Genomic DNA, 15,735 nt, shown 5'->3' with positions numbered 1-15,735 from the left:
TACGTCTGGCACGTTAAAGCATGAAAACGTTACTATTCCCATCACCTTTTTAGCTCGTTTCCTGTAGTGCCGCCAAAGGCTCGTTCCGTTTCGAAAAGAGCCGGCCTTTTCTAGCAGCGATCGCAGCCTAAAGGCTATTCCTAGGGGAGAAAGACTAACGGCTCGCTCACCTAGGTACCACTTACCTGGCTCCATTAGTTACTACAGGGATTAGCAAGGAAAGCGCATCGCCTTCTCGAAAAGGGAAAGACGCTCTTTTAAGCGCTTCCCAGCGACTCCCCAGCATTGCCGTTACTTTGCACGGCTAGCCAGCTCTTCTTCAAAGCCAGCTGCCAAGAAAGAGTTTGCCTCCGAGGCACAACTTTCTGCTCCCAGGGGCCGCTCGAGAGGAAAGCGGGCATTCGCCGCCCGCCCTCGGACAAAGCGCACGGCAAGCCCTCGAGCACAGCACAAGACACCTTCTCTAGGGAAACCCACTACTACGTCTCTTCGCCGCAGGTTTTTCTCGGTATCGTGGCCCATTCGACAAACAAAAGAGGGGCGAGAAATGTTTTCATCTGCTCTAAGGGCTTTCGTAGAAGAGAACGACATCGAAAGGAGTTACTACGGGGATTTAGGCTCGGCTACGCACGCTACCCCAGCGCCACGGACTCGCTTTCAAGGGTCGGTAACGTGCGCGTTTTTTGCGCTCGTATTCACGGAACGAACAGGCGCTTCCCCGAGGAGGATCGTTCGTAAAAAACTCTGACAATGCGTTGCGAGGCAGCAAACCTAGGCGAGCAGTTCTTTACTGGGATCCCTCGGCTGACGTTCTTCTTCGGCCGCACGCACGCGGTCAAAGGCGTCTTTCTCGCGTCCCGCCGTCAGGGCCTCCCCGGCAATTCCCGCAGCGACTCCCCCCTCGGACAAACAGCTCGAGGACACGCACGGTCTCGCTAAAAGAACGGGGGGGGGGAACAAACGCGTGCGCTGCGCGTGGCACTCGCAGACCCCATCTTCAGGTCCAAAAGAGAACTCTCTAAAGCGGACCAGGCGGGCCAAAGAGGTCCCTTCTTTGCGCCACGCTTCTTTCCTCGCGCAGACGTCGGCCGCCTCTGCCCGCTCTCACGGGATCCCCTACCGGCAAGGGCACGGCGAAACGGTTCGGAAACGACAGCGTTTCCAGAAGCATTTCCAACGCCTTGGGGAAAACAGCCGAAGGAGAGGCTCACGCGGGGTGCGTAACTAGAAAGAACGCTCCGCACAGAGGCCTCAAATGACCAGCCCGGAGCAGGGATCCCGGGCTCTCCGGGAGCGCAGGAGTTCTCACGTCCTTACTGAATAGAGAGCGCTGCCCGTGAAACACGAGACGCCGCAGCGACGCCGATCGTCGGAGGGAAGCCTGCAATAAGAGCGAAAGAAAAGCAGACGTTGAGACAAAGACCCAGTTACGAGCCCCTCGCAATCCAGACACGCTTCTAGATTTACCGCCTATTTCAAGGCGCACCTTCGGCAATTCCGTCCAATTTATTTTCCCAGAAGCCCGAGGCGAGGACGAAACGCCTCTCAAAGGAAGGTACGGCACAACCGCTCTGGCCTATAAACTACCGGTTTCGACACAGGAAAAGCACGGGGAAAGCGCTCGCGTTCCCCCGAGAAACCACGTCCAAGCAGACCGATGAAGCAGGCCCCAAGTCTGAAAGCGGACACAAAGGAGCCCGTTTGGCGGCCACGAGCTGGAACACGCCGTTCTCCTCCTCGCTAACAACCTCCCGTAGAGACCGGCAGCTGTACAGCGCCTTCTGCGCTACACGGAGGAGTCGGATACCGGGCAGATGCCGCGTCCCGAACGCGCAACTAGAGATTTGAACGCACGGACGTAAACAAACGCCCGTGACGTAGCGGAGGTCTAGCGTATTCACGTTTACCGTGCGTCAGTTCTCCTGCGCGGACGGGCCGTTCCACCGTCAGTTCTCCTGCGCGGACGGGCCGTTCCACCGTCTTTACTCGTTAGCTGACAGACGCCCTAGGAGAAAGCAAAGAAAGGAAGAAATTCAGAACGAAATGAAACAGATCGGAGGCAGCCTCAAAGGCTTTGATCCATCCCCCCAGGCAGCCGAACCACCTTTGCAAAGGCACATCTCAAAAGACGTGTCCTTCCGCGATCGCTGCGCTCCTGAGAGCCTAATAGTAGATGGTGCTTGTTAAACAGGAATGAGATGGTAAAACAGATGTTTCCCAGTCTCAAAGAGATTTACGGCACCTACATATTATGATACAACAAAAAGGAAAAACAAGATGCATTTTTTTTTTGGGGGGGGGGGGGGGAGGGCGGGCGGTGGGGAAATCCTTAAAGCTTTCAACACCAGCATCTTAATATGGCTTATTTGCACCTTAATTCTGAAGAGAACGAGAAGGGGGCAGAGCTGGCCACAAAGGCGGCGAGGGTAAAAGAGGGAGGCAAAGGCAGACAGAGAAAGGGGACAGCGCAGGGCAGAAGAGGGAGAGGCAGGCAAACGGGCGGACGGGGAGCTGAACAGAGGCACGGAAACAGAACGAGAAGGCTGCCGAGGGGGACGGAGGGCTGCAAAGGAGCCTGGCGTTCAGCAACGGTATTTTACCGCTCCTCGCGCGTTAGCAGCCCCTTTCAGATGCTTAAGCCCAAATTCTCTCAGCCCTTCACAGCTTCAGTGCCCGCGGCACCTAGTTTCTCCACACTCTCCAATCTTCCTCGCTCTTTCCTGTCCTGCTCAAAACCCCCCCCAGACCCCTTCTGTACTTACGCGCTTCCTTAAAACAGTATCGCCGAAACCAACCGAACGGGCTGAGCCGCTCCTCTTCCGCTCGCCGGCCCTCGGAACGTCAGCCTGCAAACGAATCGGACCGCCGAGGTCACCGGCAGAGTCTCCTTTCGGAGCTTCGTCCCCGCCCCCCCCCCCAAGCTTTAACGACGGTTTCCCAAGCGGGGCAAACGCAGGGCCTCCCTTCAGCCCCGTAACGGATTTTATCGCGGGCTCCCAAGTCGCCGTGACGACGCTAAGCGGCAAAGCAAGGCAAAGGCAGCTGGGGGCACAGCTTACCCACCTAGCCGCGAAAATTCCTATTTGAGGCCTCCCTCGCTGCTTTTGCCAGGCAAACGCACCAAAACAAAGCTCCCGACAGGCAGCTGAGGCTGCACACGGACCTCGGGGCCCCGCTAGCAACAGCGACGCCGGAGCCGCCGGGCTGCCAGGCGCTATTCCCCCCCCCCCACGCACACACCCTGCCCTGCCGGCCCGCGAACCGCGGCTTACGACTCACGAGTGCGGGAAGGACGCCGCCGAGCTTCCCGCGGCCGAAGGCTCCTCGTCAGGAGCGGGCAGAGAACCTTTCCGCCGGCATTCGGAGTCCCCCGGCCGCTCTCGACACCCGAGAACTTGCCGACAAAGGGCTGAGGGCGGGAGCCCGCACTTCTTCACGGCAGCACACAGCCGTTCCCCGACGTGCCCAACGCCTAGGAGTAGCGCAATTTATAAAGACAAAAACAGCGCCGCTACAGGGCGTAAAGCCAAGCTGAAATTCCGGCAGCCAAATCTGCGCGCCCGACAGAACGGGCCACGTGCATCAGCGCCTACAGCTCGAGGCTAGCGAGGCCTCGTGGGCGATGCTTCTCTGGCAGGCTGCACAGCTGAACTCCTGCGTCTCGCCCGAGAGTGTGCGCTGCCCACAAAAGCACAGAGCAAAGCAAAAATGGAAAGAAGGAAGGAAGGAAGGAAGGAAGGAAGGAAGGAAGGAAGGAAGTCGATTCAAAGGTCGGCAGAAAATCGTAACAATCCAAAGTTGTTTCTAACCACAAAAGCGCATCTAATACATGAGAAGGAGCCTTAATTCCGCAAGGCTTTCACTTTTCTTCTAGCTGCCGCCTTCCTGCTGCCCCAAATGCCATTGCCAGGCAATTAACCTGGGGTCGCGCTAACTGAGCCTTCCTGAAAGCCATCTCTTCGTTTTACAATTCGCACGCTTCCCTCTCCCTCTCTCTCTGGCCACCTGACCGCCGTTCCCCTAAGACAGGAATTTGCTGCCTTGGGGCTCTTAAAGCACGACGCTTCGCAGACACAGAAAGTCACGCGCGCAGAGACGGATGGACGCGGCATCCTTTCTGTAACGCGTACGCACCTTCCGTTAGATGTCGGTCACCTGTTATTCCGATCGCTATTAACGGCGAACCTTCCTCGCCGGGAGGAACGGGCTTTCCCTTTTGGGGCGGCGGAGACGGCTCTCGCTCGGTTCCTTTTCATTTTATTACTTCGGCTCGCTTACGTTTTTCTGGTCTCTTCAGCTTCAGCCGTGGCAATGAATCTAAAAATTAAATATCCTCTCTTTCCTTTTCTACGCACGCGTGTACGATAACAAAACAAAATACAAACAACCAAAGCAAAACTAAGGCAGCTACGGTTAACGATAGCCGCAGGGTAACAACGGGTCGCTTAGTCCCCAACGCTGCTCCCGGAAGGCCGAAATAACGAACGTTCCGCATCGAGAGTTACCTTAGTTACCCGGGCCAGAACGCCTCCTACTGCCGCAGCTTCTGGGGAGATCGAGGGTCCGCTGCTGCGTTCTTGCTTCCTCGTTTCAGCCCGCCCCTTAGGGACTAAGCGCAAAAAACCGCTCGCTCGTCCGCCTTTGCTCCTTGTCAGCATTTGCTATCGTCGGTTCCGCCTCTGTAACGGAGAGAAAATTGCATTTCGCTTCCAAGAAAACACTTCGACTGACGCGCGCTCTTTTCTCTTTCCCGTGTTTTTTTCCCCCCCGCCCCCCCTTTCTTTCTTTTTCCTTCTTTCCCTCAAAGGAAAGGTCTTAATACACCGCCTTGCATCATACGTTACAGACTAAACTGTTTGGAAACACTACAGGGCCGACGCCGCGCCGCAACCCTGCTCCGGGGCCCGCCTGCCCCCCCGCTCCTGCCCGGCCCGCGCCGCCAACGAACCGGCGCCCTAAACGCCGCACACGCAAAACGCAACGTCGCACCCGCGCTCCAGCACACCCTGCCCCGCGCTCCCGGCGCCCGGCCCCAGCCCGCCCCCCCCCCCACTCGCCCCGCACCGCCGCCTCCACGCAGCGACGGCCGCAGCGGGCAGGACGCAGCCCGATGCCCGGCGCCCCCCGAACCTGCGCGTTCGCCTCACCGGGGGCCCCACGTCCTTCCTCCACGCCGCCTCCGCCCTCACCCGCCGCCGCCGCCCAGCCAAAACGCCCTCCCTGCTCGCCGCCATCTTGCTTCCCCACCGCCGGGGGAGCCCGATGGGAGGGGGAGCAAGGGGGAGCCGAGGGGAGGGGGGGAGCGAGGGGGAGCCCGAGGGGAGGGGGGGAGCGAGGGGGAGCCCGAGGGGAGGGGGGGAGCGAGGGGGAGCCCGAGGGGAGGGGGGGAGCGAGGGGAGCCCGAGGGGCGGGGGGGGCGAGGGGGAGCCCGAGGGGAGGGGGGGGCGAGGGGGAGCCCGAGGGGAGGGGGGGAGCGAGGGGAGCCCGAGGGGAGGGGGGGAGCGAGGGGGAGCCCGAGGGAGGGGGGGAGCGAGGGGGAGCCCGAGGGGAGGGGGGGAGCGAGGGGGAGCCCGAGGGGAGGGGGGGAGCGAGGGGGAGCCCGAGGGGAGGGGGGGAGCGAGGGGGAGCCCGAGGGGAGGGGGGAGCGAGGGGAGCCCGAGGGGAGGGGGGAGCGAGGGGGAGCCCGAGGGGAGGGGGGGAGCGAGGGGGAGCCCGAGGGGAGGGGGGGAGCGAGGGGGAGCCCGAGGGAGGGGGGAGCGAGGGGGAGCCCGAGGGGAGGGGGGAGCGAGGGGGAGCCCGAGGGGAGGGGGGGAGCGAGGGGGAGCCCGAGGGGAGGGGGGGAGCGAGGGGGAGCCCGAGGGGCGGGGGGAGCAGGAGGGAATCCGAGGGGCGGGGGGGAGCCGGATCCCGAGGGGAGGGGGGAGCGAGGGGGAGCCCGAGGGGAGGGGGGGGGCGAGGGGGAGCCCGAGGGGAGGGGGGGGGCGAGGGGGAGCCCGAGGGGCGGGGGGAGCAGGAGGGAACCCGAGGGGCGGGGGGAGCCGGGGGAGCCGAGGGACGGGGGGAGCCCGAGGGGAGGGGGGGAGCCGGGGGAGCCCGAGGGGCGGGGGGGAGCCGGATCCCGAGGGGAGGGGGGAGCGAGGGGGAGCCCGAGGGAGGGGGGGAGCGAGGGGAGCCCGAGGGGAGGGGGGGAGCGAGGGGGAGCCCGAGGGGAGGGGGGGGAGCGAGGGGGAGCCCGAGGGGAGGGGGGGGAGCGAGGGGGAGCCCGAGGGGAGGGGGGGAGCGAGGGGAGCCCGAGGGGAGGGGGGGAGCGAGGGGGAGCCCGAGGGGAGGGGGGGAGCGAGGGGGAGCCCGAGGGGAGGGGGGGAGCGAGGGGGAGCCCGAGGGGAGGGGGGAGCGAGGGGGAGCCCGAGGGGCGGGGGGGAGCCGGGGGGAGCCCGAGGGGCGGGGGGAGCAGGAGGGAACCCGAGGGGCGGGGGGAGCAGGAGGGGAGGGGGGGGAGGCGGGGGAGCCTGAGGGGAGGGGGGGAGCGAGGGGGAGCCCGAGGGGAGGGGGGAGCGAAGGGGAGCCCGAGGGGAGGGGGGGAGCGAGGGGGAGCCCGAGGGGAGGGGGGGGGCGAGGGGGAGCCCGAGGGGAGGGGGGGGGCGAGGGGGAGCCCGAGGGGCGGGGGGAGCAGGAGGGAACCCGAGGGGCGGGGGGGAGCCGGGGGAGCCCGAGGGGCGGGGGGAGCAGGAGGGAACCCGAGGGGAGGGGGGGAGCGAGGGGGAGCCCGAGGGGAGGGGGGGAGCGAGGGGGAGCCCGAGGGGAGGGGGGGAGCCGGGGGAGCCCGAGGGGCGGGGGGGAGCCGGATCCCGAGGGGAGGGGGGAGCGAGGGGGAGCCCGAGGGGAGGGGGGGAGCGAGGGGGAGCCCGAGGGGAGGGGGGGAGCGAGGGGGAGCCCGAGGGGAGGGGGGGAGCGAGGGGGAGCCCGAGGGGAGGGGGGGAGCGAGGGGGAGCCCGAGGGGAGGGGGGGAGCGAGGGGGAGCCCGAGGGGAGGGGGGAGCGAGGGGGAGCCCGAGGGGAGGGGGGAGCGAGGGGGAGCCCGAGGGGAGGGGGGAGCGAGGGGGAGCCCGAGGGGAGGGGGGGAGCGAGGGGGAGCCCGAGGGGAGGGGGGGAGCGAGGGGGAGCCCGAGGGGAGGGGGGGAGCGAGGGGGAGCCCGAGGGGAGGGGGGAGCGAGGGGGAGCCCGAGGGGAGGGGGGAGCGAGGGGGAGCCCGAGGGGCGGGGGGGAGCCGGGGGGAGCCCGAGGGGCGGGGGGAGCAGGAGGGAACCCGAGGGGCGGGGGGAGCAGGAGGGGAGGGGGGGAGGCGGGGGAGCCTGAGGGGAGGGGGGGAGCGAGGGGGAGCCCGAGGGGAGGGGGGAGCGAAGGGGAGCCCGAGGGGAGGGGGGGAGCGAGGGGGAGCCCGAGGGGAGGGGGGGGGGCGAGGGGGAGCCCGAGGGGAGGGGGGAGCGAGGAGGAGCCCGAGGGGAGGGGGGAGCACGAAGGGAGGCGAGACCCGCAATGGCGCACTCGCGTGCTCGCGGCGCGGCGCTGCAGCCGGGCGGCTCACGCGTGCGAACCGCAGCCCGCCGCGGCAGCCCGGGGCTCCCAGCGAGCGCCCCGAGGCTGCCCGTGCCCGTGGCCGCTCCGCGAGCACCGGGAAGGGGCGACGAGCACGCGCCATTCGCTTACCCGTTCCCGAAACGGCGGAGAGCAGCGGCAAACATGGCGACCGGCACTGAGCATGTGCTCGCCGCCTGTGTGCGCACGCGCGCCCCCCCCACCGGGTGCAGTACCGCTTTTTGGACACCGGGTGGCAGCAGTGAGCGCGGCGGAGCGCAGTGCGCACGCGCGCCCCCCCCCTTTTCGTGCAATACCGCTTTTTGGACACCCCGGGGGAAGCAGGGAGCACGGCCGCCCGCCGTGTGCATGCGCCACGGTGCAGTACTGCTTTTTGGACACCCGAGCGACACGTGTCCGGTAAGGACCACACACACACACGCACACACACACACACCCCTAGCGGGCCACTGCTGCAGGGCGGAGAAGGCACAGGCACCTGGAAGTACAGCTGCTGGCCTGCCCCGGAGCACAACGCGAACAGCTGCTGGGAACCCCGCCGACAGAGAACCGCACCTCCCGCCACCTCGGGAGGCGCAACACGGTCTCCCAGAAGGCCAGTACGGGAAGACTGCACCTGCCGGCATGCCCTGCAGACTAAAACGGCTGCTGGGAAAACCCCTGCCAGAAAACTACAGTTCCCAGCGTGCCGTGCAGACTAAAAGGGCCGCCCGGAAGCCCGGTGCCGGAAGACTACCGCTCCCAGCATGCCGTGCAAAAGCAACATGGCCGCCCGGAAGCCCGGTGCCGGAAGACTACCGCTCCCAGCATGCCCGGCGCCGGGGTGGCGCAGCGCTCCCTCACCCTCCCGCCCTTCGCTCCGTAGCCATCGCGTTCCGGCCCGCCCCTCTGCCCGCCGCCCGCCCGCCCTCGGCACCCGCACCCCGCCGCAGCGCCCCGCAGAGCCCCCCCCGCCCCGCCCGCCCTTTGCAGAGATTTCACCGCCCTCGCCTCGGCTCACCCGCCCTTATTTACAGCGCCTGCTGCGAGGCGCAGAGTCGCTGCGTGTCGTGCTCGAGCCGCTTCTCCCGGAGGCTTCAGGAACAGCGCTTTCCTTTGAACATCGTCGTGAGACGACGAGCCGCAGTATCCCTCTATAAGCCCCGAGGGCAGCAGTTCGTGTGCGTGCGTGAGCAGGCTCCTCGCCCTAGGTGCCTGAGCGGCAGCAGGCAGCAGTGTGCACGCGTCGGCCGGGTGGCCGCCGTACCGCGCTGCGTGAGCACGGCTGGCTGACGCATGTGCTCCGCAGGTGCCGCGTGTCTGTGTCGTCCTCGGGGTCTCGTCCGCCGCACGGCGGTGGCCGTCCCGGTGCCCCCGGCTCGCTTCTGCGGGTGCCACTGTGTGCAGGCGGAGCGCTCTGTTGAGGGCACCGGTGGGTATGCAGGGGGCAGCTTCGCGCGGCCGTCCCCGTGGATGGGGTGTATCCTAACGGATGGGACGTACTTGTCTATACACTAGACAATGTGAGCACTGATCCACGATATCTTTTCTTCAAGCATATTTGCAAATGGAGAGTGAATAAATCTGTTGCCATCCAAAAGAGTAACTAGACAGATTGAATGTATCTGCAATAAGGCTTTAATGAGGCATTAGAAAGAAAAATTGTATAGAATGTTTGAAGAAAATGCACTCAGATGGAAACACTCTCAGATGCACACAGTCATACTGATGTACGTGGTCCTGGATGGTTGGCTGGCTGGCGAGAAAGCCCTTGAGGAGTCAGGGTCATTGAAAGATGTGGCCCACTCACAGCTGCAATGATCCCATGGTGGTCCTACAACAATCATCCCTCTCTACGTTTAAGATCTTGTCCTTTTGTAAGACGCTTGTGTTTCTAAGCTAGTCTTTGCCTTTGGCCTCTGAACCCTGAATTATGCCTGCTTGTGATGCTGGAGAGTGTTACTTTCCCAGGCCACGTCAGTCCTTGTCCTTTTGCTCAGCTGTTTTTTTGGTGTTTTTGTTTTGTTTTGTTTTGTTTTGGTGTTTCTTTCTTTACTCAGCATGTTCTTCTTTTCTTAGTTATGTTCAAAGCAGTTTTTTTTCCCTGCTTTTGAGGTTGTGCTTCTTCTGTGACCAGTAATTGACCATTAGTGAGTTGTTTATACTGCCTTCAACCTGTGCCCATTTTTTCAAGGGCTTTGCTTTTATTTCAGGCTTGAAGTTCACATCATAACAAGAGGCACCTGATGCCAAGCTCCAGTTCACCCAGGAAGTTCTCCTGACAAGTTGGCACCAAGCCCCGGAGGCCAGGACCGGGGCCTTCCAAGTCAGCAGTGAGTCCTGTGGCCTCTTCCTGGCAGTGGCAATACTGTTCTTACTGGGCTGCTGAGTAACGCTATGACGGCACGGTTTGGCTTACTTCTGGCTGGTGGCTAAGGCCACGGAGCGGAGCTGCCCTGCCTGTACCATGCTTGTTCAGCGTGGGCACTTGTTTGAGGTTTTCATTGCTACTCGAGAGAGCAGAGTGCTGGGATGTGATTCGGTGGAAGGACATATAACTTTTTATATCTGAAGTATTTGCAGGAGGAAACATTTATAGATAATGGCACCCAATTTTATAGTTTACCAGCAGGTCCAGTGTTGTCCCTGCAGCCAGGGTGTTTGCGAGCCCAGGAATTTTTTGACTTGGTACTTTACGGGAGGTTTTACAGTATTCAAATGGCTTTTGCACTATTTAATTGTATTTGTGAGTTAAAAGTAATGGAATCTGGTCACTTTTAACATTAGTTATCTTTTGAGAAGCAGAACTGGAGGGAATCTTGTAACAAAGAGCAACTGTCCCCTAAATTTCAATGTGTTTATGAAGCATTTTGTCTATGGCAGTCTCTCAGATGACTCCGCGAAGCAGTCTTGACAATGCCATGATAATATGCTGCTTGTAATACATGTGAAATACGTAATTGCTTTGAAAGAGTGTTACGATTTGAAAATGTGTTAAGTTTTGAAAGAGACTTAGGCTCAGAAGTTGATATGTGACTAGAATTTGCTTTTAAAACTCTTTTTTTAGTGTAAATTCTACCATTTAACTTATACTTCATGTCATGAACATGGTGAACATATGATGAATGGATAACTTAATAATTAAGATGGTTGGTATAGACCTCAGGCAAAGTATTTAAAGCATTTTTATAGCATGCTGCTCTAAAGATTACAATAAACCGTAGTAAAAATAACACTTTCCGTGATGCATTGTTCGAGGGTGCTAATGATAAACTTCTGTTAAGTAACTTACTTCTGGCTGATGTGTCTTCAGTTCAGTGTAGAGAACAATTTTTCTTTGTTTTACTTTTTGCCACCTCATTAACAGAAGCTAACGTAATGAATAGGGACTACAAATCTCAAAGACTGCGACTAACAATTTCACATTCTTTTATTTAAGTTTTAATTTACTGGTCGATATAACTATTTTCATCTGGAAAACTGATTACTGTTGCTTTAATGGATTCAGCAGTAGACAGTCTCTGTATCTAGAACTCGCATTTGATACTCAGGAGAATTTGCTCTTTCCACTGCTCACTGGCATCAGAAACTGCTTGTGGGCAGCAGAGCTCTCTCTGGCTGCTGTCAGGAAGAGAGACGTTCTCCTGTAGACGAGTCTGCTGCTGCCTCACTGTTCGGGCTTCTCAACCTTCAGCTTTTCTTCCTAAAGCATCTCATACTGGGCGTCTCCCGGTGCTCCGGTTGTTTCTTACTTTCCTGTAACGATAGCGCTGGGCAGCGAGGCCGAGCAGATTAGGCTGATTTGTGCAAATATCCCGAGTGCCTGTGGTGGGTTACAGCTGCGGTGTGGCTAGGCCACGTGCGGATGGGTTTGGAATCCTGGATCGTTTCTTGTGTCGGATAGCGCACGGTGGCTTGGTGCATGCAGCAGTCTCCTCCTTGTGGTAGTAGCTAATGGAATTTCTGTGCCTTATGGACAGGAAAGCATAGAGAAAAGTATATTCTGAAAGAGTCACTTGTTTGTATACGGCTGACGTCTCTGCTCGGACAGATGCTTAGAGTGTCTGATGTCTGCTCAGCAAGTCCAAACCTTGCCAACATAAGGATAACACTTGTAAATGTAGTGCTCTGCTGTTGTTTGTGAATGTAAAGCATACGTGTTCGGAGTTCTGCCTTTATAAACGTCAGTCCCCCTCACTTCAGTTAAGTCGTTTGCACTGTGAATTACTTAAATTGAACAGTGCCCGTCAAACACAGCTGTGATACGGAAAGGGTTCTTGGGTGTCTCGTACTGGGACTGTGCGGTTTTCCCCTGCCCCCGGGGGTTCCTGAGCGTCCAGCTGGCTCGTCCTTAGGTGTGCACTGAGCTTTGCTCTAGGATAACTGAAAGATGCGTTTGCCAGAGGCCTGGGAGTCCAGGCAAACCACTTAGATTTATGGGAAAGAGAATCACCCATCAGTTCAGAAATTAACTGTTTCTGAGAATTTGCCCTGCTCTACAGTTTTTTTTCTGTTGATGATAGGTACACAATCTGACCAGTGCTGCCTTTTTTTTCCTGAAGAAATCCAAATTCCTCTCCACTTGTAACTCTGGTCGTGCTTCCAAAATATGCAAAATAATTGGTCGTGCTTCCAAAATATGTCTGTCCCCTTTAGGGATTTGCCTGGAAGCAAATGAAGTATACGTATTTTACAGTGAATAAGTTACTTGCTTAATTAAACATTTTTGTCCATTTTAAAGCGGGTAATAAATGACAAGATATTATGTCTATCTACATGTTCTACAGACAATTTGTGAGAACAGATTTTGGTGTCTGTGCGATTACTTTGATTCTTGCTGTTTAGGGTTCTTGTTGGTTGTTCTTTGCAGTGGTTGTGTTCTTCTTACCTTGAGTGGAGGACTGAAAACATATAAGCAGAACAGCAGGAAGCAGTCTCAATTACAGACTGGTACTTATGTTTGCATTTGAATGCCAAGCGACTAAGAACAACTTTTCTGGAATGTTGGCCAAAAATGCAAATCTTATTCGTGGGAATAGTTATGAATAGCAAAGAAAAGCACATGAGAAGGGTCTGATGAAGTGCAGCCCTACTAGAAATACGTATCTGGAGGTGCTGTGTTTGCTCTGGTACTAACTCAGTGCGGCTTTTCGTGGGTCGACGGCTCCCCTGCGATGGCCCTGGGAGCAGCCGGGGCAGGGTGTTTTTCAGGTTCCCCCATGTGCCGTTGTTCCTCCGCTCCTTTGTGTGTGTGCGCATGGGGGAGCTTTTTAATCATAATACCTAGCATATTCAAGTAAAAAAACTGCTGTTATTTCTGTACTGAATAGTCTGCTTTCTGCTTGCACTGGTAAGTAGCATTGGGTGCTATTCCCTTATCTACTGTATTGTATGAATAGTTTCTGTCATCACATTTCTGTTCCAGTATGCCTACAAATAGACAGATATCAAGTTTCTCCTTAGTAACTGAAACAGATTCATTTCTTTTAGCTTTTCACTATAAGATAACTCTTCCATACTTAATCGTTCTTATGTCTCACTGCTGAAACATCTCTGATTTTTAGAGCTGAAAACAGTATTCCAATAGAAACTGCCAGTTTCCAAGTAGTATACCTTTCCTATTCCTTTTAGACACACTGGTATTCAGGGCATTCGTGTTCATTTGATTATTTGTAATATCTTTTGCGGAAAGGAAAATATAACTCAGTATGCCTAGATGTACTTAAAAAATTTCCTGAGTAAGTTCTGTCTTTAACATTTAAAATATTTCACCCTTACTTTTTCAGTAGGGGCTCAATCATGCAAGGACTGAGCATTTTCAGGTTCCTGCAGGCATCAGTGACCATGAGATTACGGAGCCCTGCACAGTGTCAAACCTCTGTTACTCATCCAAATTCAGCAGTCGATTATGTGCCTTTGTCAAACCAAAAATGTTTTATAAAAGTCTTATGTATTTTATCCTTCTGAAATATATTAGAGTATCACTGGACCTCAAGATAACACTTGTCTATCCACTGCTTGGATTTCTTTCGTCCGCACAGCACCTTTCCCTGTCACCTATCATTTCTGTTCTCTGATGTCATGTATTTGGCAAAGTTGTCTGGGAAAGGTAGTATCAGCACGAATAAGAACCATTCGCAGAAGCATCAGAGGGCCTGTACCAGGCAATACAGCCATGAAGAGATCTTATATGCATTTCTGCTACTTTGATTTTTTTGTCTTTCATGACCTAAGTTAAAGAGTGCTTGTCCTCTCGGATGCTGCGCAGCCAGCTGGCTTCCTCCCGTGACTCCTTTACCTGGGGATGCAGCTCGTCGACAGCAGCACACCCTCTGCAGGAAAGGTGCCCGTCAGCCCCAGCCTCGTGGAGAGGCTCGGGAGGGCGACGAGGACCCTTTCTTCGTGCCCTGCTGCCTCCGCGGGCTGCGTCTGTGGGCTGCTGTTGGTGGTGAACGCCGCGGAATCTCCCGTCCCACCTGAGGTGAACGCCTGCTGTTCGGTGTCTGCAGGTACCGTGTCCTTCCCGTTACATGTTCATGAGTGATGTGACCGCAGCGGGTGTCTTTGCCGTTAGCGCTAGCACTTCAGTCACCACACAGGCCTTCAAAGGTTTTAGTTTAGCCAGCAGAAAAGAGGATGAAAATGTATCTCCTGAATTTTTTGTTGCTGTAGCATTTTAGAAGATACTTTTGCTGCTGCATGAGTGGTTATTTATGTTTTACACAGTAAAGGCATTTTATGCACTACTCAAGTACAGCTCTTTGTTTGTTTTGCCATATGCTTGTTGTTGTTGCTTTTAAACAAATTCAACACAATCCTCTCATATAACTTATAATAAAACTGGAGTATCAACTTAGCACATAGGTTATTTTAAACAATAAAATTTTCCCCTTGGGCATCGTGTTCTCTTATTGTGAAGTTTTAAAAGGCAATCTTGTGTTACATTAAATGCTTTTGTGGAAACGATATTAGTAATTGGATTCGTAATGGATGGCTGTTTAAAAACAATTGTTTACTTTAGATGAGGCAGGCTGAAAAGCAGGTGTTGATTTATCTAAGATAATTAAATTTCTCTGTTTAAAAGAAATAAATTCTGGGATGTGACTTGTAAGTATCCCCTTTCACTGGTCATTGCTATTTCCAAATTTTCAGTCTCATTATCCTCCCATGCTGAATATCATCATCCTGATTTGCTAAAAACTGAGGCTATGCATTTGTTTAGGTTTGGAGCTTTTCCAATATTATTTTTAATAGCTACTTTTGGATGTTTCTTGACATGCAGCTTTGCTGACACAGATTGTAATGTGTATAAAGAGAGGTGACTGGGGTTTAACCTTTAAGCATAGTAACAACTGCTGAGCACTGCTTTTTGTGATTATGCATTGTAGTAAGCTTCTAGGTCATGCTTTCTCAGGAGCATCCCAGTCTTTAATTCTTGTTGTAAACACAAAAACCTAAAGCACAAGAGTTCTTGAGCTGCTCAGTTTCTGTGACTTTTCCAGACAGGTCTCTTATCTGTGGAGGTTTTGCTGATGGGTTCTTGGCTTTGAAGAGCTTCTTCCACTGATGCTTGCAATCTGGCTGCCATTGGAATAGACGCCTACTTCTTTCCCTTTAATTTCCCTTGAGAAGGTAAATAATCTTTCACAGAATCACAGAGTGGAAACAGCAGCAAGGAAGGGCTTGAGTTCTGGGTAATTGCTAGCTTGCTCTTGGCATAATTTTGGCACATACCGGTTTGCACTGCCTCAGGCAATGCTTGGACATGGTTGTAAGGGGGATGGCGTAGACCAGGGATTATTCCCAACAAGCAACACAGCAGAAGCTGTCCTGCATTGGAGAGAAGGCGAGATAGTGTTTATCTGTGTGGTTGTAAACCAAGCTCTGGCCTCCTTAGGGTCGGAGAATGTGTCCCAGCTTAGACATAGCTTGGGAGTTTGATCAGTGGTTCTTTAGCTGCATAAACCGCAAAGGACTCTTCTGCTTGCCACTTATTGCTTGGGAATAATGACTTAATTCTGTAGTGTCCTTGTGACACAGCAACTCTTCCAAAGTTGTTGACCAAGAGAAAAAACGGGCTGCTCACTTCATACAGCAGGCAAATAAATGCTCCCAGAAGCACCCTGTCTGCTTGCCTCTGGTGGGGAGCGAAGCTCAGTCG

This window comes from Apteryx mantelli, chromosome 4 (assembly GCF_036417845.1).
Source record: "Apteryx mantelli isolate bAptMan1 chromosome 4, bAptMan1.hap1, whole genome shotgun sequence".
NCBI classification, from domain to species: Eukaryota; Metazoa; Chordata; class Aves; order Apterygiformes; family Apterygidae; genus Apteryx; species Apteryx mantelli.
This window is presented reverse-complemented; position numbering follows the sequence as displayed.